This window comes from Panthera tigris, chromosome B4 (assembly GCF_018350195.1).
Source record: "Panthera tigris isolate Pti1 chromosome B4, P.tigris_Pti1_mat1.1, whole genome shotgun sequence".
Lineage (NCBI taxonomy): Eukaryota > Metazoa > Chordata > Mammalia > Carnivora > Felidae > Panthera > Panthera tigris.
The window spans coordinates 40906444-40931630 of NC_056666.1; the positions used below are offsets into that span (position 1 = coordinate 40906444).

At 40.4% G+C, this 25187-nt stretch overlaps 1 long non-coding RNA gene across 2 annotated transcripts; it reads right to left on the reverse strand.

Annotated features, from left to right (window-relative positions):
• On the reverse strand, positions 1–24578 carry LOC102964074. Of its 2 annotated transcripts, none has more exons than XR_006219763.1 (3): positions 24392–24578; positions 18940–19066; positions 1–39 (listed from the first exon to the last, which is right to left on the reverse strand). It is a non-coding gene; the product is annotated as an uncharacterized LOC102964074 (long non-coding RNA). The 2 variants fall into 2 exon arrangements; XR_006219764.1 differs by lacking the exon at positions 24392–24578 and adding an exon at positions 21850–22261.
• Positions 24579–25187: the final 609 nt, after the last annotated feature.

Genomic DNA, 25187 nt, shown 5'->3' on the forward strand with positions numbered 1-25187 from the left:
TCTCTCTCTACTCCTCTCCCGCTCACGCTCTGTCTGTCTCTGTCTCAAAAAAAAGATAAACATTTAAAAAATTTTTTTAAAAAGGAAAACATACTGAGTTCCATATTTATCTGACTTTGGAGGTTTTTATGATGTGCATGGGGGAGGTGGGTGGATAGAGCTCAAGAGAAATTGGCACTCTTGTTAATGAGTCTGACTTTGGCACCGTCAGTTGAGCTGGAAATTGAAGGCAATCTCAGAAAAGAAGGAACAAGAAGAGAGCCCCCAAATCAGCAAGCTCCTTCAAATCCTTAGCTGACTGAAGAGCCTGGGTGGCTCAGTCAGTTAACCATCCAACTCTTGGTTTCGGCTCACGTCATGATCTCATGGTTCGTGGGTTCAAGACCCACATCGGGCTCTGCGCTGACAATGCAGGGCCTGCTTGGGATTCTCTCTCTCCCTCTCTCTCTGCCTCTCTTTCTCAAAATAAATAAATAAACATTTAAAAAATGTTTTTAAATCCTTAGCTCACTCCTAAACTACGGCGTGATGCTCCAAGGAACCAATCACATGAGAACTGTCCATCCCTCATCAAGCATAGTCTAAGACTAACAGGACAGACATGGGTCCCAAAATAATTCAAATGGGAAAAAAATAGTCTTTTCAACAAATGGTGCTGGGACACCTGGATATCTACATGCAAAAGAATGGAGTTTGACCCCATCTCACTCTGTGTATAAAAATTAACTCAAAGTGGGTGGGGTGTCTGGGTGGCTCAGTCAGCTGAGCCTCCAACTTCAGCTCAGGTCATGATCTCACGGTATGTGACCTCAGCCCCGCATTGGGCAGGCTCTGACCACTCAGAGCCGGAGCCTGCTTCAGATTCTGTGTCTCCCTCTCTGCCCCTCCCCTGCTCGTGCTCTGTCTCTCTCTGTCTCTCAAAAATAAATAAATGCTAAAAAATATTTTTTAAATTAACTCAAACTGGATAAAATACCTAAATGCAAGAGATAAAACTATAAAACTCTGAGAAGGAATATGGGTATAATCTATTTTAACCCTTTTGATTAGGCAATGGTTTTTTTAGACATGACAATAAAACCACAAGTAACAAAAGAAAAAAGCATAAACTGGACTTCATCAAAATTAAAAACTTTAAAAAAATAAAAACAGATTAAAAACTTTGTGCTTCAAAAGACACCATCAAGAAAGTGAAAAGACGACGCACAGAATGGGAGCGTACATTTGAAAATCATACATCTGATACATCTTTATCATACATCTTTATGTATTTAGAATACATGAAGGATTCCTATGACACAATTAAAAAAAAAAAAAAGTAAACAACCCAGTTCAAAAATGGGTAAAGGAGGGGCACCTGGGTGGCTCAGTCAGTTGGGCATCCGACTTCAGCTCAGGTGATGATCTCGTGGTCTGTGAGTCTAAGCCCCATGTCGGGCTCTGTGCTGACAGCTCAGAGCCTGGAGCCTGCTTCGGATTCTGTGTCTCCCTCTCTCTGCCCCTCGCCTGCTCAGTCTCTCTGTTTCTCAAAAATACATAAACATTAAAAAAAAAAAAAAAAAAAAACACAGTGAGATACCACCAGCTAGAATGGCTATAATTTTAAAAAGACAGGTAATAGGGGTACCTGGCTGGCTCTGTCAGAAGAACCTGTGACTTTTAATCTCAGGGTTGTGAGTTCAAGCCCCATGTGGGCTGTAGAGATTACTTAAATGAAACGTTTTTTAAAAAGGCAGATACTGGGGCGCCTGGGTGGCTCAGTCGGTTAAGCGTCCGACTTTGCTCAGGTCATGATCTCGCGGTCCGCGGGTTCGAGCCCCGCGTCAGGCTCTGGGCTGATGGCTTCAGAGTCTGTGTTTCCCTCTCTCTCTGCCCCTCCCCCGTTCATGCTGTGTCTCTGTCTGAAAAATAAACTTAAAAAAAAATTTTTTTTTTAAATAAAAAGGCAGATACTAACTAGTGTTCATGTGTACTGCTAGTGAGAATGTAAAATGCAGTTACTCTGGAAAACAGTCTAACAGCTCTTAAAAAGGTTAAACATAAAATTACCACATGACCCAATAATCCTGCTTCTAGGTCTACACCCAAGAGAAATAAAAACATATGTCCATGCACAAAAAAGTTGTACAACTGGACACGAATGTTGATAACAGCATTACTCATAACAGCCCAAAAGATGAAGCAATCTAAATGTCCATCAACTGATACATAAGTAAATAAAATGTGGTTTAGCCAGGCAATGGAATATTACTTAGCAATACGAAAGAATGAAGTACGATATGAATAAACCAAGAAAACATGATGCTGAGTCAAAGAGGACTACAGTTACAGGACTACATATTGTAAGATTCCATGCATATGAAATATTGAGAGTAAGCAAATCCATAGAAACAGGAAGTAGACTGGCTATGGCTTAGGGCTGGGAGGGTTTGAGGGAAAATGAGGGGAGATGGTTAAGGAGTGTGGGCATTTTTGGGGGCGCAATAATGAAAATGTTCTAAAACTGACTGCCGTGATGGTTGTATACACTGTGAATGTAGTAAAACCTACTGAATTATACATGCCAAATAAGTGAATTGTATGGTATATTAATATATCTCAAAAAACTTTTTTTTTTAATTTTATGTGGTATAGTCATACAATGGGACATTGTTTGGCAATGAAAAGGAATGGAGTACTAATATATGGTATGGTACAACATGGATAAACCTCAGAAGCATTACACTGAATCAGAGAAGCCAGTCACAAAGGACTACATATCATATGACTCCATTTGTATGAAATACCCACAATAGGCAAAGCCATAGAGACAGAAAGTAGATTAATGGTTGCCTAGGGCTGGGGAGATGGGGAAAATAGGGAGTGACTGCTAATGGCCACCCAGTCTCTCTGGGGGGGGGGGTGACAAAAATGCTCTAAAATTATAGTGATGGTTGCACAACTCTGGGAATATGCTAAACACCATTGACTCGCACAGTTCAAATAGGTGAACTGTATGATAGTGAATTATATCTCAAAACTGTTAAAAAAAAAAAAAAAAAAAGACTGAGCCAAAAGCACACATGTCCATATTGGCCGCAGGCAAGAGAGGACCCCATAGTTCAGAGCCTACAGAGGGATTGGGTTGACTTTCCTTGGAGTACGGGGGGTGGGGGGTGACCTAGGGTAGGATGCCTGCCCATGCCTCTGCCCTTTTGAGCATTATAGAATGGAAGCAGCACCATGGTAGCAATGTGAACAGAGGAGAGACTACCCACAGGCCCACACAAAAGACTCAAGCCCCAAGGGTTGGCAGTGAGCCATATTAATATCCCAGAGGCCTGAACATATCCAATTCGACAGTCACTCTAAACCAGTGTATCAGCACTGTTCTGGTGGCAGGGATCCATACAGGACCAGGTCTAGTCTGGAGGCATCCCCGCCCCCCCCCCCCCAAGATGGCACTGCCAGGCTCACTGGTCCAAGGCACAGGAGGGGGACTTAAAATTCATGAGAAAGGCAATCCAAAGCACAGGGCCCCCTGAGATGGGGACCCTGGACAGCCTTGCTTCTGTCTAAGGGCAGTGCTGCATTAATGAAACACATGGCTAGGGGAGCCATGGGTGGCTCAGTCCATTAAGCATCCCACTTCAGCTCAGGTCATGGTCTCACAGTTCGTGGGTTCAAGCCCACATCAGGCTTTGTGCTGACAGTTCAAAGACGAGCCTGCTTCGGATTCTGTGAGTGTGTGTGTGTGTGTGTGTGTGTGTGTGTATGTTTGTGTCTGTCCCTCCCCCACTCTCTTTCTCTCTCAATCAATGTTAAAAAATAAAAAAATGAAAAACACATGGCTAAAAATAAATAAAAACACATGGTTAATAAAACAGCCTGGCTAAAATCGTAAAGGCTGACAACCACAAACCCTAGCATAGAAGAACTGGAAAGCTCATAAATCACTGGTGCAAGTCTGAAATGTTACAACTACTTTGGCAAACTCTCTGGGAGTCTCTTAGAAGGCTAACTATACACCTACCCTATGGCCAAGCAATTCCACTCCTAAGTATTTATTTAAGAAAAATAATAACATGTGTCCCAAACACTTTGACAGGAATGTTCGCAGGAGCTTCGACACGATTAGCCAAAAACTGAAAACAACCCACATTTCCACCAACAAGTGAACGGATAAATTGTCATATACTCACATGGTAGAATACACTTAACAAAAAGAAATGGGTATAGGCAGCAACACGGGACGAATCTCAGAAACGTCATGTTGGGCAAAAGAAGTTAAGACAAGGGGCGCCTGGGTGGCTCAGTCGATTAAGCGTCCGACTGGTGGTTTCAGCTCAGGTCATGAACTCACTATTCGTGAGTTGGAGCCCCACATCAGGCTCTGTGCTGAGAGCGAGGAGCCTGCTTGGGATTCTCGTTCTCCCTCTCTCTCTCTGCCCCTCCCCTGCTCACTTGCTGTCTCTCTCTCTGTCTCAAAGTAAATTAAAAAATTAAAAAATATATATTTAAAAAAAGAAGTTAAACAAAAATAACAATTCCGTTTACATGAAATTCTAGAAACAGCGAAACTAATCTATGGTGATAAAAATTAGAACAATGGTTGTATTTCATGGGGTGGGGGAGGCACGCTGGAAACGGGCACACAAAAACTTCCCAGGGCAATGGAAATATTCCATAACTTGATTAGAATGGTATAATATGTGTGTATGTAATTGTCAAGATTCATCAAACTGCACACTTAATAGTTATGTGTTTTATTGCACATGCATTACACCTCAAAATAAGCGTCAACTTCTTTAAAACAAACAAAAAATCAAGCTCTTTTCAGATGCCTCTGCATCCTGCCACACTGCATGTGTTCTCAGAAAATGCTATCAAAGTGGCACCAGGGTGGCTCAGTTGGATAAGCATTCGACTTCGGCTCAGATCATGATCTCACGATTCGTGGGTTCGAGCCCCACGTGGGGCTCTGTGCTGATAGCTCAGAGCCTGGATCCTGCTTCCGATTCTGTGTATCCCTCTCTCTCTCTCTCTCTGCCCCTCTCCCACTCATACTTTGTCTCTCTCTATATATATCTGAAAAATAAATAAACATTGAAAAAAAGAAAGAAAATGCTATCAAAGACAAAGAATGCATAATCATCATCGTTGGGGCATTAAGTTGTAGGGATCCTACTGCTAACAAATCAATTAAATAGCCAGAAGTGGTTGGATTCAGCTGGCATAGGCTAAGATGCTGTGGGGCAGTCTGATACTTCATAGTGGGAGACAATTTTGGAAGAGGAACATGGTCCAGAGACCACCACCAACCGTTGCAGACTTGGGAAGCAGTGCTAAGATTGGATAAGGCCTGGCTTTGGAAAGAGAACCCCTAGCTGGGTAACAGCTTGGGGGGAAGTGGTACAAAGTATCAAAGGGGATCTGTTTTCGTAGGCAAGAGCTCTACCGGGTGGGCTCATGAGAGAGCAGGATTCTCAGTTGCTGTGTGTTCAAGCAGTACGGACAAAGGCAAGCATGACTGGGCCTTCATGACAATCATAGGCTCAGTGAGGCTCTCCAAGGAGCCCCCAGCCTCTGCAGCCCCTCCTCCCACGCCCAGGCCTTCACCTAGCACACCTGCAGCTCCAACCCAGCACTCTGGCACTGAACTTGACATCACCAAGGCCGGGAGCTGGACTGAGAACTGAGTCTCTACTTCATTTTCTAGTCTCTGACTCTGCCTCGCATCCCAAATTTGCTACTGAAGCAAAGCCTCTTACTTGGACTGTGTCCTGAAAACCAAAATCACAGCTCCAGCCAGTCCTTTCAAGTCCTGGCCCTGAATCAGAACCAGCAGCAGTAGTTGTAGTGATAGTCTTGGTGTGGGGGTAGTTCTATTGCCATAACAGGACTAGTAATTTGAGTAGCAGTGGTAGTTAATGCTGTAGTGGTTAACATTTAATGACGCATAACTGTATGCCAAGCCCTGTGCTGAATGTTAAATGCTTTATCGTATCTAATCCTAACAGATACCCCCATCTTACCAGGGAGGAGATCGAAACTCTTTGTAAAATACTCTGTTATAACTTTATGTGTTGTTGTTGCATAAGTGAGACATATTCATTTTAGGAAAAACTCGGAAGATTCAGGTTAGCAAAATATATATAAAATAAAAGTCACCCATCATCACATCTCTTTAAGTTAATCACTACTCTGCCCTACCAGGTATAAATTCCTCAGTCTCTTTATAAAAACAATATCATGCAGTATGTAGCTAAATCTGCTCATTTCATTCAATAAAGTACTGAGCCGTTTTCCTTATTAATATAGTTTTTAAAACATAATTTTAATAGCTATTTTATATTCTATTACTTATTATTATTAATATTTTAATTACAGAGAAAGAGCGCACATGAAGAGGGGAGAAGGGTAGAAAGGGAGAAAGAGAGAATCCTAAGCAGTCTCCATGCTCAGTGTGAGCCCAATGCAACACTTGATCCCATGACCCTGGGATCATGACCTGAGCTGAAATCAAGAGTTGGACACTCAACCGACTGAGCCACCCAGGGGCCCTGATAGTCTATCGTTTTTAATACAATACACTTACCCAATCTCTTATTGTTGGACATTTAGATTTTGTCCTTTTGTTAATGTTTTGTTGTTATAAAAAAATTTTCACAGAACATCCTTATATGTTGAACACATCTTCATTTGTCTCCTTAGGATAGATTCCTAGCACTGGAGTTGCTGAGTTAAAGAGCGTGGGCATTTTTAAGGCTTTGAAGTCAGACAGCCCTGACCTTGAATCCTCCTCAGGGCCTGGTCTGTGGCCTGAGGCAAAGCGCTTCTGGGTCCTGAGTCTGTGTCCTGTGCTCCTTCTTCTCCTGTTTGCTCCTTATCACATTTCACTGTTCCTATTCTTCGAAGATCTTGCCCTCTTCCCGGATTGCAAACCCCGCAGTCAAGGCCTGTGTGTCTTCCTCACTGTGTGTTCACCAGCACCCAGCCCAGAGCTCACAGTCTAAGCAGAGACAATTTGGTGCTGCAGAAAGGTCAATGGTCTGGAAGGAAGACGCCCAGGTCTCATTCCCAGCGGTCCTACTCCAAGCTATGGTCCTGGACAAAGCCCTCGTTACCTGTCAGGTCTCATCACCTCTCACTCTATACTTTTACACTAGCAATGCTGAGCCAATGCTTCGCAGAACTAATCGTTCTCAAGACACGCCTGCTCTTCTACATTTCTTTTTTTTTTTTTTTTTTTTTTTTTTTTTAAATTTTTATTTTTGGGACAGAGAGAGACAGAGCATGAACAGGGGAGGGTCAGAGAGAGAGGGAGACACAGAATCGGAAACAGGCTCCAGGCTCCGAGCCATCAGCCCAGAGCCTGACGCGGGGCTCGAACTCACGGACCGCGAGATCGTGACCTGGCTGAAGTCGGACGCTTAACCGACTGCGCCACCCAGGCGCCCCGCTCTTCTACATTTCTATGCCTTCGCCTGCATCGCAGAACTGGAGGCCCATACTGTGCCTTTGTGCAAAATAAAAAAAGACGTCTCTTCCTCTCAGTGGAGTGCAGGCTGGATTTTAGGCCTCCCTCCTCCCTTGGCCTGGCACCATATTGCATTGACCAACCTGGATACCATTGCTGAAGCTTGGAACAAACACAGCTAGGCCACCTAGCAAACCTCCATTCATCCATCGAGTTGTAAATTCAAATGCTACCTCCTCTGTAAAGTCATCTTACTGTAGCAGATGTATTGGATTTGTTGTTGTTGTTGTTGTTGTTGTTGTTGTTGTTGTTGTTTTGGTAAGCTTCCTCTGCTTTTTGAATAGCCTCCATTAAAATGATTAATCTTATTGGATTATGGCCATTTACCTATATACCTCTCTAACCCAGTAGATTATCCTCAGTGTTTTTCCTCTTTTATTCCTCATGCAAAGTCCAATTCCTGACACACAGGAAGTGATTAATAAGCTTGAATGAATGAATAAATGAATGAATGACATTTTATATCTCTGGTCCTCATGTTGCTTGTCTGAGAATAAAGGGATCAGAATAACAGATGCCTGAAGTTCCTGCCAACTCTAAAATCCTCTTTTCCAGGGCACCTGTGTGGCTCAGTCAGTTAAGCATCCCCCTCTTGATGTTGGCTCAGGTCACGATCTCATGGTTCGTGAGTTCAAATCCCAAGTGGGGCTCCGTGCTGACAGTGTGGAGCCTGCTTAGGATTCTCTCTCTCCCTTTCTCTCTGCCCCTCCCCTACGTGGTCCCTCTCTCTCTCTCTCTCTCTCTCTGTCTCTCTCTCTGTCTCTCTCTCAAAATAATTAATTTCTTAATGTTTATTTCTTTTTGAGAGAGAGAGGAAGAGAGTAGGGGAAGAGCAGGGAGAGAGGGAGACACAGAATCTGAAGCGGGCTCCTGGCCCTGGGCTGTCACCACAGAGCCCGACGCAGGACTTGAACCCTGAACTGGGAGATAATGACCTGAGTCGAAGTTGGACACAACTGACTGAGCCACCCAGGAGCCTCTCAAAATAATTAAATAAACATTAGAAGGAAAAAAAAAAAAAGAATTGCCTTAGGAAACCCTTCCAGAAAGTGGTTTGCCTTTTACCTCATTATGTAAATCATCTATTTCCGTCACTTGTCTTTCTCAGACATTTTCACAAAAGGAACATCTGTTTCTCAACACAAGACAGCTCCTTATACATCTTGAAGCTAATGATGTTACTTCTCTTGTGAGAAGAAATTTTACCATGTCCTTTCTCTGTCTCCAGATGTCTCGTCCTTACGTGGACATTGTTAATCTCTGAAGGACAGCACATCATTTGAGGGCATAAAGCCTCTGAAATACTAACAGAGGCAGCCGTCTAGAGTAGAGGTTTTACAAACCGTAGGCATTCCTGGATCCCAAAGGGTTCACTAACTCCCTGAAATTCTATTCACAATATTGTATGCTTGTGCATTTTCTGAAGGAAGATCCACCTCTTTCTTCAGATCCTCAGAGGAGCCCCCTTGACCCCAAAAGAGCTAAGAGCCACTGGTCTGCAGCCTGGGCTAAAATAGGCTGGAAAGTACAGGGGCTTTTAAGATCACATAATACTCTGGCACATTCTTTGGAATTTTATTAAAGACAGAATCCTTAACAACTACAGACTGGAGTCTTTGGAACTAAGTCCCTCCCCTCTTATCAGTTGACTTCACTTAGGGGCTTCCCCAAATCCCTAGGACTCACTGAAACCCAGCCTGCACCGCAGACACAGAAAAGCTTTGGGGGAGATGTCAAATGACTGACACCTCCGCCCTTGTGTTTTAATAGTAATGGCCTTGGGGCCAGAAGATTGGGTTCCTGTGAGGGCATGGGACCCTCTGAAGATCAGAATCACTATTCCACCACAAGGTGGCACTCAAAGCCCAGACAGATGGGGCAACAAGCATCTTTTCTCGGCTCAGTAGGACTCAAGAGCAGTTCCCCAGGCACTGAGCCAAAACTTGAGCTCCTGGTTATACAGTTGGTCCACAAAGCCCTTCTACCCACACCCAATGTCTTGCAGGGGACCTTGTTGTTCTTTTTAATGCAAAGTCTGTGTGTGGTTCTTGCTGACTTCAGTCCCTTCCCTAGAGGTGACCCCGATGAAGATCCTGGTCCTGGATATACATAGTGCACACACTTCTGCTCTCCATGTCCTGCCTGGAGTCACTCCTGGGGCTCCGAAGGATCCGAACCCAGTGCTTGAAGTCCTTAGTATGATTTCCAGGTTATGAACCCAGCCCTGTAGGTTATGCAGATGGGATGTCATTCAAACATCTCTATAGTAGTGACCCACTCAGACAAGAATAAGGAAAGGATCAATATTTACTTAGGCCAAAGGGAAGAGTTACCAAGAGTAGCTGCAGCTTGAGTGGGGATCCCACACTGCCATGTACTCTAGTGAGGGTGCAGTTTGGATACAGAAGACAGGAAGCAAATCTAAGCCCATCCGAAGAGTATGAGCTTAGACAAAATCAAAAATATTACATTTATAAATGGAGTTGAAAACATTTAAGTCGAGAAGACTCACCTAGATCGTTTGCAAGCCCTAGGTCTGGCATCCTAACCTCAAGTCTCTGGCAAATAGACAACTTTAGCCATCTTGAGATAGTAATCACAGATCATGGTCATACATCATCCACGGGAGATAGGAAAACTGCTGCCTTAAGTGGAGAGATGTCCTTTGAACTCCAAGAAGGTTTGGAACTAACAAGGTGGCTTTGTGCTATGTCAGCTTAGCTATGATGAAGCCATATTTTTTGGATGACTCAAGGTTAGAATTGGCCACAAGACAACCGTGCATGAGGTCGGAAAGGCAGAAAGGCAGAATTGAAGCAGCAGCCATGATGCTGTAAAGGTCAGCTTGGAGTGCTAGGACTGCTGCAGCTTATGTATCTCGTTGCTACTCTTCTGGTTCACTTTGTGGGCATGGGTAGCAGCCAGTCCCACAGGGCCTCCAGCTCCTGTCAGATCTCTTCCATCTAACTTCCTTCAGGTTCTAACTCCATGTATGCATCACCAGGTCCCTGTGCAGACATCCCAGACCATCAGGGTTGGGGTGGTGAGGGACAGATACAGATTCCACTTGGCCCTTGCCCTCCCCAACTTCACATCCAGTATTTCTTCCCCACTGACCTGTGACGATTTCAGGCCCACCACAGATGCAGAGGTAACAGACATCCATAGATCCGTCACCAGTTCCTTATTCCATGTCACCCATAGTGGTTTTTCTTCTCAGTACAAACCTTCACTGATACAAATCAAAAGTGGGGCTCCTGGGTGGCTCAGTCGGTTGGGCAGTGGACTTTGGCTCAGGTCACCATCTCACAGCTCGAGAGTTCGAACCCCACGTCGGGCTCTGTGCTGACAGCTGAGAGCCTGGAGCCTGCTTTGGATTCTGTGTCTCCCTCTCTCTCTGCCCCTCCGTAACTCATGTTCTGTCTCTCTCTCTCTCTCTCTCAAAAATAAACATTAAAAAAAATTTTCTTAAAAATCAAAAGTGATGCAGCAAATCAAACTCATGCTAAGTTTCAAATAAGTTTGAATCATTGGGAAAAATCTATGTATATTTTGTATTTAAAGCTTTGGTAATGCTTGGGGCACCTGGGTGGCTCAGTCGGTTGAGCGTCCAACCTCGGCTCAGGTCATGATCTCACAGTCTGTGAGTTCGAGCCCCGCATCAGGCTCTGTGCTGACAGCTCAGAGCCTGGAGCCTGCTTCCGATTCTATGTCTCCCTCTTTCTCTGCCCCTCCCCTGCTCATGCTCTGTCTCTCTCTGTCTCAAAAATAAATAAAAACATTTAAAAAAAATTTTTTAAAGCTTTGGTAATGCTTAAAAGAATTTAACATAGTAGTGTTATAAGATTAGCCTCATTATTTTATTAAAAACGTGGAATTGATATGTAGAATCTAAAAAACAAAACTAACAGAACAAAACAAAACCCAGACTCATTGTTACAGAGAACAGATGGGTGGTGGCCAGTGGGGAGAGGGTTGGGGGGGAGAACAAAATGGGTGAAGGGGGCCAAGAAGTACAAACTTTCAGTTTTAAACTAAGTCATTGGGACATGATGTAAAACATAAGAAATATAATGAATAATATTGTATTAATTTTGTATGGCGACAGATGGTAAGGAGATTTATTGAAGTGATCATTCCATAATATATACAAAGGTTGAATCCTATGTTGTACACCTGAAATACCTAATAATGTTGTATGTCAATTATACTTCAAAATAAATAAATAAAAAACAAACAAACAAATAAATGGAAAGAATCAGAGGAGAAAATACAATTTGTAAGTGATAATAAAAATCTGAAATAAAAAAAAACGTGTACTGATTTTCGATTAGTGATTCTAAGTTCAAGCATGTAAAAGGCGTTACTATAAACAGAATTACCATGTTTGAGGGAACTTATGATTCACTATGCCTAAACATTTATTAGACTTACAAAAACCATTTAAGTATTTAGGAAGTTTTTTCTTGTAGGGTCAATACGCTTATCCAGTCATGCATCTAAGCACTCAAAAAGAAAACCAGATATTTGAGATTTAGATATGTTTAAAACATTCAGTGGGCTATAGTTGTAAGTGAAATTGTTCATGGAATTTAGACTGTTCAGTTTAAGTTAATCAAATGTTAATGTTAAAAAAGTGAAGATTATTGGAGGGATTCTAGGGAGATGGTAGCATAGGAAGCACCAGAAACCTGGCTCCTCTCCTAGACAACATCTGCACTGGCAGAATCTGTCTCATGTAGCTGTTTTGGAATCTGTTGAAGGCCTTCAACTTCCAGGGAAAGACTTGGATGGTAAATTATGGTTAATTTTGGTCAATTTCAGCTACTATCACAGTAGCAACTATCCATTCCCTGTCCCCAGCCACATGACAGGTAGCTGTGCACATGTTCTTGGAGCAGGTTGCACACAGCTTGGGAGAGCTGGGCCAGGCAAAAAAGACACCATCTTATAAATATCAGCAATCTATGCTCTGATAGCTAACTGCTGCTTCTGGTCAGAGAGGTGCAGATAAAGAGGCAGGAGGCTCTGTTTGTGCAACTCCCCCAGTTGTTGCAAGGTGCTCCCTCTGTGGATGAAATTTTGTCAAGGGGACTTAAAAGGCTAGTGCCCTTCCTGCCTTAATTTTTCACTTTTTTCCCCTTTCAGGAGCCAGACACTAACAACTAGCACATTTAAAAACAACTGCATATTTGGGGAAAACTGGAAAGTGACAATGTATGCCCAGGGAAAGGCTCAGAAAAGATCTGAGAAAACTTTAAGTTTATATCTCAGGCTGATACTCAGTGCAGAGAAAGCTAACAACAACAATAAAAAAAAAAGACCCTGAGGAAAGGAGAGAATCTGATTTCTAGAGTTAACCACATTATTAGATTCATATGTCCAATGTTCAACCAAAAAAAAATCACAAGACATATAAAGACACAGCAAAGTATAGCCCATTCCAAAAAAATTGATCAACAGAAAATATCTTTGAAAAAGACATAATGGAAGATAAAATGCTCAAAGAACTAATGGAAGATGTGGAGAAAGTCAAGAAAACATAGTGTTGAATAAAATGGAAATTTCAACAAAGAGATAGAAAACTTGAAAAGAAACCATGAAGAAATTCTGGAGCTGAAAAGTACAATAACTGAAATGAAAATGTCACTAGAGGGATTCAAAGGCAGATCTGAGTAGGCAGAAAAAAGAATCCATGAACTTGAAGATAAAGCAATAGAAATTATCAGGTCTGAGGAATAGGGGGAAAAAATGATGTCCTGTAGGACAACAACAAGAGGATCAACATATGCATCAAAGCGGTCCAGAAGGCCAAGGGGGAGAGAGAAAGGGGAAGAAAGAATATTTAAGGAAATAATGGCTGAAAACTTCCCAAATTTGATGAAAGACATAAATATCAGCATCCAAGAAGCTCAGTGAACTCCAAGTAAGATAAATTCAAAGAGACCCATACCAGGACACATATAATCAGACTTTTAAAAAGCAAAAACAAAAAGAATCTTGAAAGCAGTGAGAGAGAAGCAAATCATCCCATAAAGGGGGTGCTCAATGAAATTATCAGCAGATTTCTCATCAGAAACTTTGGAGGCCAGAAGGCAATGGGCCAATACCTTCAAAGTACTAAAAGAAAAAAAAAATCAACAAAGAATACTATATCCAACAAAACTATCCTTCAAAAGTAAGAGAGAAATTAAGACATTCCTAGGTAAACAAAAGCTGAGGGGCTTCATGACCACTAGACCTGCCCTGAAAGACAGGGAGTCCAGCAAGGTGAAATGAAAGGACACTAGACAGAAACTCAAAGCTGTGTAGAGAAATGAAGATCTCAATAAGGGTAAATACATGGGCAATTATAAAAGTTAGTATTATAAGAGTGGTCCATAGCTTCACTTTTTGTTTTAATTTAAGAGATCAATACATTTAAAGAAAAAAGCAACTATTAGTGGAAAGGCTAGTATTACTTTAACTTCTGGTTTGTGACTTTAAATATTGTTTTCTAGGGGCACCTGGGTGGCTCAGTCGGTTAAGCATCTGACTTCAGCTCAGGTCATGATCTCACAGTCCATGAGTTTGAGCCCCGCATCAGGCTCTGTGCTGACATCTCAGAGCCTGGAGCCTGCTTCAGATTCTGTGTCTCCCTCTCTCTCTGCCCCTCCCCTGCTCATGCTCTGTCTCTGTCTCAAAAATAAATGAAAACATAAATAAATAAATAAATAAATAAATAAATAAATAAATAAATATTGTTTTCTTCATAATATAAGAAACTAATGCAGTTAAAAAAATTACTAGTTTAGGGGCACCTGGGTGGCTTAGTCGGTTAAGCATCTGACTATGGCTCATGAGTCCGAGCCCCAAAATAAATAAATAAACTTAAAATAAAGATTAGTTTATGTTTTGGGGTACACAATGTATAAAAAGTGACAACAACAACTGAAAGGGGACGGAGATGAGCTGTAAAGGAGTAGAGTTTTTGTGTGCTATTTAAAATGGTATAAGTTCAAACCAAAGTGTTATATCTTTAGGATGTTAAATACAAGCTTCATTTCACCACAGTATTTCATCATTTCACTAAATATTTCACTGTATAAAAATCAACTAAGCATATGGGCGCACGGGTGGCTCAGTTGGTTAAGCGTCCGACTTTGGCTCAGGTCATGATCTTGTGGTTTGTGGGTTCAAGCCCTGCATCAGGATCTTTGCTGACAGCTCAGATCCCGGAGCCTGCTTCTGATTCTGTGTCTCCCTCTCTCTCTGCTCCTCTCCCCACTGTGCTCTGTCTGTCTCTCTCTCTTGGAAATAAATGAACATTAAAAAAAAATTTTTTTTAATCAACTAAGCACAAAAAAAGAAAAATTCAGGAAATAAGGTACAAAAAAGCTATAAGGCATATAGAAAGCATATAGGGCAATGACAAAAGAAACCCCTCCTTATGAGTAATTACTTTAAAAGTAAATGGATTAAAGTCTCCAATGAAAAGACAGAGATTGGCAGAATGGATGAAAATACATGATCCTACTCAATGTTGTCTATAACAGAATCACTTGAGATCCAAACACACAAACAGATTGAAAGTGAAAGAATGGAAAAAGATATTTCATGCAAATAAGTAACCAAAAGAGAACAAGAATGGCTATGCTAACATCAGACAAAACAGACTTTTAGCCAAAAAAAGGTTACAAAAGACAAAGTTTAATATATATTAATAAAAAGTTCAATATTTCAAGAAGATATGACAATTATAAACATTTATACACCTAATGACAGACGATCAAAATATAAGAAGCAAAAACTGACAGAACTGAAGGGAGAAATAGACCGTTCTACAATGATAGTTGGAGACTTCAAAATCCCACTGACAGTAATGGGTAGAACAACCAGAGAGTAAGGAAGCAGAGATTTACACAACACAATAAACCAACTAGAACTAACAGATATGTATAGAACACCCTACCCAATAACAATAGCATACACATTCTTCTCAAGTGTACATGGAGTATTCTCCAGGATAGACCATATATTAGGTTACGCATTAAGTCTCAATAGATTTTTAAAAATTTTTTTAATGTTTATTTATTTTTGAGAGAGACAGAGACAGAGACAGAGACAGAGTGTAGGTGGGGGAGGGGCAGAGAAAGAGGAATACCCAGAATCCGAAGCAGGCTCCAGGCTCTGAGCTGTCAGCACAGAGCCTGACGTGGGGCTCAAACTCACAGACTGTGAGATCATGACCTGAGCTGAAGTCGGATGCTCAACGAACTGAGTCACCCAGGTGCCCCAGTCTCAATAGATTTTAAAAGGTAGATATCATACAAATTATCTTTTCTGACTATAATGAGATGAAGTTAGAAATTAATAACAAAAGGAAAACTGAAAAATTCACAAAATTATGGAAATTAAGCAATACACCATTAAACAACAAATAGATCAAAAAAGAAATCACGAGTGCAATTAGAAAATACTTAGACACAAACGCAAATAAAAACACAACAGGGGCGGCTGGGTGGCTCAGTTGGTTAAGCGTCTGACTCTTAGTTTTGGCTCAGGTCATGATCCCATGGTTCACGACTCCACATCAGGCTTTGTGCTGACAGTGCAGAGCCTGCTTGGGATTCTCTCCCTCTCTCCCTCTCCCTCTCTCTGACCCTCCCCTGCTCATTCTCTCTCTCTCTCTCTCTCTCTCTCTCTCTCTCTCTCTCTCAGTAGACAAGTAAACTTCAAAAAAAAAAAACACAACATACCAAAACTTTGGTTTTTGGTGTGTGTGTGTGTGTGTGTGTGTGTGTGTGTGTGTTGATTTAAATTTTTCTTTAGGAGAAGGAATATCACACTTCTACTCAATTAAGAGAAACATTTTTAGAGTCTAGATGATATCTATCTATATATAGATAGATAGATAGATAGATAGATAGATAGATAGATAGATATAGATATAGATATATATCATGCCATGAATTCATAGGTAATGGGTTCCAGCAGCTAAGTGTGCTTCTCTGGGTGGAGCAGGCTGGTACTTCAGTTGAACCCAAGTACGTTTCTCTTTGACTTCCTTCCTTTTCTAATCATTTTCCTTCACATGCTTCAGGAAGCTATCTCAGCTCTTAGAGTGCTTAATATTTAAGCTCAACACGTAGATTAAAATTCTCATGGCAAGAATCACACCCTTAGCATGTTTGTTCACAACAATGCCAACAGCATGCTGGGCAACATTGTAGACTCTTCCAGTTTGCCATGGTAACATCCGTGGGGCATTCCCTTTTGAATAGTACCCGTTCCCTTGATGTCTACAATATCACCTTTCTTGTAGATTCACATGCTTATGGCCAAAGGAACAACTCTGTTTTCTAAAAGGCCTAGAGAACGTATAGCAGGTGCCTCCTCTTTCTCTTTGTTTTGGTCATTCTGGCAAATTACCAGAAGATGGTGGTTCTAGCCAAAAGGTTCATACCAAAACTTGGGGGATGCAATGAATGTGGTACTATGGGGTAAATTTATAGCTGTAAATCCTCACATTAAAAAGAAAATAAGATGGGGTGCCTGAGTGGCTCAGTCAGTTGAGCATCCGACTTTGGCTCAGGTCATGATCTTGCATTTGCAGGTTCGAGCCCCACATTGGGCTCTGTGCTGACAGCTCAGAGCTTTGAACCTGCTTCAGATTCTGTCTCCCTCTCTCTCTGCCCCTCCCTTGCTCACACTCTGTCTCTCAAAAAATAAAATAAAACATTTAAAATTTTTTTAAATAAGAAAATAAGAAAAATCTGAAATCAACAACCCAACTTTACAACTTAAGTAACTAGAAAAAGGGGAACAGGGGCACCTGGATGGCTCAGTCAGTTAAGCGTCCAACTCTTGATTTCGGCTCAGATCATGATCTCACGGTTTGTGCTGACAGTGTGGAACCTGCTTGAGATTCTCTCTCTGCCCCTCCCCTGTTCTCTCTGTCTCTTTCTTTCTCTCAAAATAAGTAAATAAACTTAAAAAAAAAAAAAAAAAAAGAACAAACTAAACCCAAAGCTAGCAAAAGGGAGGAAATAACAAAGATTAGAGCAGAGATAAACTAAATAGGAAATAGAAAAACAATAGAGAAAATCAATGAAACCAAAACTTGGTTTTTTCAAAAAGACCAACAAAATTGACAAACATTTAGTTAGATGGACTACAAGAAAAAGACAGAAAACTCAACTACTAAAATCAGAAATGAAAGTGGAGCATTACTACCTATTTGACAGGGGAAAAAGGCTTATAAGAGAGTACTATGGGGGCGCCTGGGTGGCTCAGTCGGTTAAGCGTCCGACTTCAGCTCAGGTCACAATCTCACGGTCCGTGAGTTCGAGCCCCACGTCGGGCTCTGGGCTGATGGCTCAGAGCCTGGAGCCTGCTTCCGATTCTGTGTCTCCCTCTCTCTCTGCCCATCCCCCGTTCATGCTCTGTCTCTCTCTGTCTCAAAAATAAATAAACGTTAAAAAAAAAATTAAAAAAAAAAAGAGAGTACTATGAACAATTGTACACTAACAAGTTGGATTACCTAGATGAAAGGAACAAATTCTTAGAAACGCAAGACATATCCAAAACTAGAATATCTGAATAGACCTATAACTAGTAAGAAGATTGAATCTGTAGTCAAAAATCTCCCAACAGGGCACCAGGCTGGCTTAGTTGGTAGAGTGTGCAACTCTTGATCTTGGGGTTGTGAGTTCAAGCCCCACATTCGGTGTAGAGATTGCTTGAAAATAAAATCTTAAAAAAAAATCTCCCAATAAAGAAAAGCCCTGAACCTGGTGACTTCACTGATTAATTTTACCAAACATTTAAAGAAGAATTAATACCAATCTTTCTCAATTTTTTTTTTTAATTTAAGAGGAGGGAAGACGACTTGTTTTTTGGTTTTTTTTTAAGATTTTATTTTTTTAAGATTTATTTTGGGTGTAATCTCTACACCCAATGTAGGGCTGGAACTCACAACTCCAAGATCCAGAGTCACATGCTCTACTGACTGAGCCAGCCAGGTGCCCTAATGAGGAAACACTTCTTAACTCATTCGATGAGGCCAATATTACCCAGACACCAAAGCCAAAGACATTACAAGAAAAGATAACTACAGACCAATATCCCTTATGAACATTGATGCAAAAAAAAAAAATTCTCAACAAAATGCTAGCAAATAAAATTCAGTATATTAAAAGGATTATAAGGGCACCTGGGTGGCTCAGTTGGCTGAACATCCAACTCTTGATTTAGGCTCAGGTCATGATCTCACAGTTTATGAGGTCAAACCCCATGTAAGGGTCTGCACTGACAGCAGAGAGCCTGATTGGGATTCTCTCTCTCCTTCCCTCTGTCTTTCTCTTTCTCTCTCTCTCTCTCAAAATAAATGAATAAATAAACTTTAACAAAAAGGATTATACACCATGATATAATCTTACCATACACCATAATCTTCTAGGTGATACACCATAAGGTGTATACACCTTAATCTTCTTAATCTTCAGATACACCATACACCAATCTTAATCTTCAGATACACCATAATCTTCTAGGTGAGATTTATTCCTAGAATGCAAAGTTGATTCAACATATGAAAATCAGTCAATGTAATATGCCACACATCAACAGAATGAAGAGGGAAAAAAGACACATGATCATCTCAATTAATACAGAAGAAACATTTGACAAAAATCAACACATTTTCATGATAAAAATACCCCCCCCCAAAAAAAAGAATAGAAAGGAACTACCTCAATGTAATAAAGTCCATATATGAAAAGCCCACAAAAATACCATACTCAATGGTGACTCAAAGTTTGTCCTCTACAATAAGAAATTACCTAAAGAATGCCACTTTCACCACTTATATTCCACACAGTACTGGAAGTTTTAGCCAGAGCAATTAGGCAAGAAAAAGAAATAAACAGTATCCAAATTGGAAAAAAGAAGTAAAATCATCTTTGTTTGCAGATGACATGATCTTATATGTAGACAACCCTAAAAATTACATACACACAAAGTTGTTAAAACTAATGAACTCAGTAAAGTAGCAGGATACAAAGTCAACACACAAAAACCACTTGCATTTCTATGCACAAATGATGACCAATCTAAAAAACCAAGTTACAAAACCTATTTAATTTACAATAGCTTCAAAAAGAATAAAATACTAAGGAATTAACTTAACCAAGGAGGTAAAAGACTTGTACAATAAAAACTACAAAACATTGCTGAAAGAAATTAAAGACATAAATAAACGAAAACACATTCCATGTTTGTGGATTGGATGACTTAATATTGTTAAAATATCAATATTACACAAGGTGATCTATAGATTCAATGGAATCCCTATCAAAATCCCAATGATATTTTTTGCAGAAATAGGAAAACCTACACTAAAATACATATGAAATCTCGAGACCCAAATAGCAAAAACAATCTTGAAAAAGAACAAACTGGAGAACTCACACTTGCTGATTTCAAAACTTACTACAAAGCTAAAGTAATCAAAACAGTGTGGTATTGACATAAAGACAAACATAGACCAATGGAACAGAATAGACAGCTCAGAAATAAACCTTTGTACATACGTTTTTTTTTTTTCAAATGATTTTGACAAGGGTGCCAAGACCATTCAATGGGGAGAGAACAGTCTTTTCTACAAACGGTGCAGGGAAAACTGGATGCCCACATGCAAAAGAACAAAGTTAGACCCTCACCTGTTAACTCAAAATGGATCAAGGACCTACATGTAAGACCTAAAACAATAAAAATCGTCAAAGAAAACACAGGAAGAAAGCTTCACAACACTGGTTTGGCAATGATTTCTTAGATATGACATCAAAGGCATAGGTAATAAAAGAAAAATATACTGAAAGTCATATGGTCACAAAAAGACAAATACTGTATGATTCCACTTACATGAGGTACTTAGAATAGACAAAATTATAAAGACAAAAAGTAGAATGGTGGTTGCCAAGGGTTGGGAGTAAGGGAGAATGGAGAGCTTTTGTTTAATGGATATAGAGTTACAGTTTTAAAAGATGAAAAAGGTTATAAAGATGATAATAGATGGTAATAGTTGCACAACAATGTAAATGTATTTAATACCACTGAACTGTATACTTAATGGTTAAGATGGTGAATTTTGTTATGTGTACTTTACCACAATAAAAACGTGCTCCCATGGGGCGCCTGGGTGGCTCAGTCGGTTGGGCGTCCGACTTCGGCTCAGGTCATGATCTCACAGTCCGTGAGTTCGAGCCCCGCGTCGGGCTCTGTGCTGACAGCTCAGAGCCTGGAGCCTGTTTCGGATTCTGTGTCTCCCTCTCTCTCTGACCCTCCCCTGTTCATGCTGTCTCTCCCTGTCTCAAAAATAAATAAACGTTAAAAAAAAAAATTTTTTTTAAAAAAACGTGCTCCCAAAAGTGAAGATCGTTGTCTTTGTTTTACTATATTATAAATAATCAAACAAAATCTATAGGCTGCAATTAAAGAAAAGCAATAAGTAAGATTTTCAAATTTATTTAGATTCAAAATAGAATAATAAAAATTGTAATTCAAACTTAAAAAGCATAAGAAAATTAGATTTTGACATTGATTACTTTAATAAACTAATATTTGTTTAAAATTCTAGTAACTATGCATAGCCTATTTTTCTATGCTCTCAAATATAAAACATATAAACTTGCGACATCTTACTTCTTGCAACTGTCCCTAGCCAGCCTGTCCCATTTCTATGGCATGAAATGTAATGGGGTCTTCTCAGCCCCAGAATCCTCCACATTGCCCATCCTAAAGCTCCCATTGCTAACTCTGAGCTCTAGTAAAGGAGAAATTTGTCCCATAGGCCTTCCTTATACCTCTTCCTGAAGGATTTCTCCACCCTTTCCCTTCCATTATTAGCTCTGTGACACTTCAGGAATCCTGAGCTCTCACATTGCCCTAACCCCTAGAAGGAAAAGAGTTTGATGATCACCTCCTACTCCCAGAAGTATTTACTAACACCTTCTGTGTCAAGCCCTCGGCAGGGTGTGTCCCCATGTTACCACACTTGACCGCTCACATCTACCCTGTGAGGCAAGCATCAGCATCCTCATGTTACAGTGGAAACAGACTCACAACTTGAGTCACTGGCCCAGCTAACAAGTGATCGAGAAGAGAAATGGCCTTGGACATAGCCTAGGCAGCACAGATCTACCTTGACTGGTCCTCCACTTGTCAAATTTTTACCATCTGGTTGATCCTTATACCCCCTCCCTAGATTCCTCTGACCCATCCCCTCCCAACCTCCAGGACTCTGCCTGTGCCTATCATCCTTAACATTCCTCTATGGACAAGATGCTCACCAAAGGAGGAAAGATTCTGGCCCAATTTGCAGGTGAGAGAGAAGGTTGTCACAGCCCTTGCTCTTCAGGAATAACTTCAGCGGTGCCCTTAAAACCATGAAGGTGAAGAGGGTCAGGAGAAGCAGCTGTAAGAGAAGGGGAAGCCCTGGCCACCAACCCACTCTCTTCCTCTCCCAGTTGAGGAAGCCTTCAGAAGCAGAGGGGGTATGGGGAAGATGAGTCAGATATATTTCCCTTTTGCATCACTGAATCAAACTCTCCATCTGTGACTTCAGATAAGTTCCAAGTAAGCCCAAGCAATGGCCCACAGGGTGTGATAGCAACACGCCTACGGCACAAGGCATCCCTTTCCAACTCTGTGGGGAAAACCACTGCCTCTCTCAAAAGCCAACATGCTTCATGAGCAATGAACAATTAGAAAATGAAACTAAGACAAAAATTTCATTTAGAAAAGCACGAAAAAGAATAAAATACTTAGGAATAAACTTAACAGAGAAAGTGTAAGGCTTGTACACTGAAAACTACGAAATGTTGAGAGACAGTAAAAGAGACCTAAATAAAAGAAAAGATACCTTGTGTTCATGGATTAGAAGACTTATTAGTATTAGGATGACAATACTCCCCCAAATTAATGTACAGATCCAATCCAACCCCTATAAAAATTTCAACTGCCTTGTTTTGCAGAAATAGGCACAAGCTAATCCTAAAATTCGTATGGAAATGCAAGAAACACCAAATTACCAAAATTATCTTGAAAAAGAAGTCAGAGGACTCACACTTTCTGATTTCAAAAATTACTACAAAGCTACAGTAGTTAAAACAGTGTGGTACTGACATAAAGACAGACATATAGATCAATAGAATCAATTCAAGAAGTCAACCCATGTATCTATAGCCAATTGATTTTAACAAAGATGCCAAGACTATTCAATGTGAACAGAAATGCCTTTTCAACAAATAGTGCTGGGACAATGTATATCCACAGGCAAAAGAATGAAGTCAGACCCCTACCTCAAAGTGCATACAAAAAAATAACTCAAAATCAATCAAAAAAATAAATGTAAGAGCTAAAACCATAAAAATGTTAGAAAGAAACAGATATAAATCTGCTTGACCTTGGATTAGACAACAATTTCATATGACACCAAAATCATAAGAAAAAAATGCCAACACAAGAAATTGGACTTTATCAAAGTTAAAAACTTTTATGTATCAAGGATACTACCAAGAAAGTGAAAAAATAATCCATCAAATGGAGAAGACATTTGCAAATCATATATCAAATAAGGGTCTAGTATCCAGAGTATATAAAGAATCTCTTACAACTCAACAAATAATCCAATTTAAACATGAACAAAGGAATAGACATTTCTCAAAGAAGATGTACAAATGGTCCGTAAGCACATGAAAAAATGCTAAGTACCATTAGTCTTAGGGATATGCATATCAAAACTATGAGATACCCCTTCATTCTAAATGGGGTAGCTCTAATTTTTTAATGGAAATTAACATGTGTTGGTAAGCATGTAGAGAAACGAAAATCTTCATATACCATCGATAAGAATGCAGAATGGTTCCGTTGCTATGGAAAACAGTTAGTTTGTCAGTTCCTTAAGAAGTTAAACATAGAGTTACTATATGACCCAGCAATTCCAATCATAGGTATATACCCAACATATCTTCACACAAAACTTGTACATGTTGTACTTGTGTCAACATGAATGTTGATAGCAGCATTACTCATAATAGTCAAAAAGTAGAAAAAACCCAAATGTCCACCAACTGATAAATGGATAGACAAAATGTGGTATATCCATCAATGGAATATTATTCAGCCATAAAAAGGAATGAGTACTGATGTTACATGCTACAACATAGATAAAATTTGAAGATATGATGCTAAAGTGAAAGAAGCCACATAAAAATGACCCCATATTATATGACTCCATTTACATGAAATGGTGAGAATAGGCAAATCTATAGACACAGAAAATGGTTTGGGGGGGTGGAGGAGGGCAGAGAGGGGAAGGAACAAGTGGGACTAACTGTTAATGAATATGGGGTTTCTTTTAGGAGAGATGGGAATGTTCTCGAATTAGATAGTGGTGCTATTTGCCCAACTTTGTGAAAATCCTAAACACAACTGAATTGCACATATAAAATGGTTGAACTTTTTTTTTTTTTTTTTTTTTTTTTTTTTTTGAGACAGAGAGAGAGATAGAATCTTAAGCAGGCTTCACACCCAGCACGGAGCCTGACACCAGGCTCAACCCCACAACTGTGAGATCATGACCTGAAACAAAAATCAAGAGTTGGACACTTAACCGACTGAGTCATCCAGGCACCCCGTTATAAAATGATTAAAATGTTTAATTTTATCTCAACTTAAAAAGAGTCAACATGCACCAAGGAGTCCTTCAGTCTGGGCTCGAGGTCAGTATAGATCTTAGGAAGGCATCTGGTGCTGAAACAGAGGAGTCTAAATAAAGGTCAGCCAAGTCCCAACATTCAGCTTAGAAATACCTGAGCTAAGAAATACCACCTTTGAGCAGATCTGAAGTATCCTGAGGCTTGTTAAGGTGGGGGGACAAGAATGACTTCCCCTGCCACCAGGTGGCTTCTCTCAGCTCCTAGGGAGATGGCGAACATCTGAAGGGATCCACGGGATTGGCAGAGGCCCTGAAGGTTGGGTCACAAAGCAGAGGATTTTGTAGAGAAGAGCCAAGAGTGGACTTTAGAACACTGGTGGCGTCACAAGGATAAAGACATCACAAAAGAGGAGATACAAGCGGCCAATAATTGTGGAAGACATTTGACCTCACTGGCAATCAAAAGAACATACACGGAGACAACAATGAGACAGCATTTTCCCCCAATTAGATTGTCAGAAATGGTTTGCTAATATGAAATTTGGCAGGATATGAGGAAATACGTGTTCTCATTCCACTGCTGGTGGGTGTGTGAGTTGGTAGAGCCACTTTGGAGGGCAACTTGCCAGTATCTATTAAAGAGAAAAATATTCATACCCTATGACTCAGCGATTCCAATGCCCAGTATTTATTCTGAAGACACACTCCCACATGCACAGGGAGGTATGAAATGTTTATACAACACCATTTGTTATAATGAAATGTTTTGGGCGGGGGAGTGTTCATGAACAGGAGAATGGCTAAAAACCCTATGTACATCCATTGTCTATTTAACAAAATGAGTAGCTCTATATCATAAAATGATCTCCAAGCTATGTTATTGGATTTAAAAAGCAAATTCTAGAATGATATATATCACTTATGAGAAAACAAAACCCAAAACACCAGTGTGCGGAAGCCCTTGGAGAT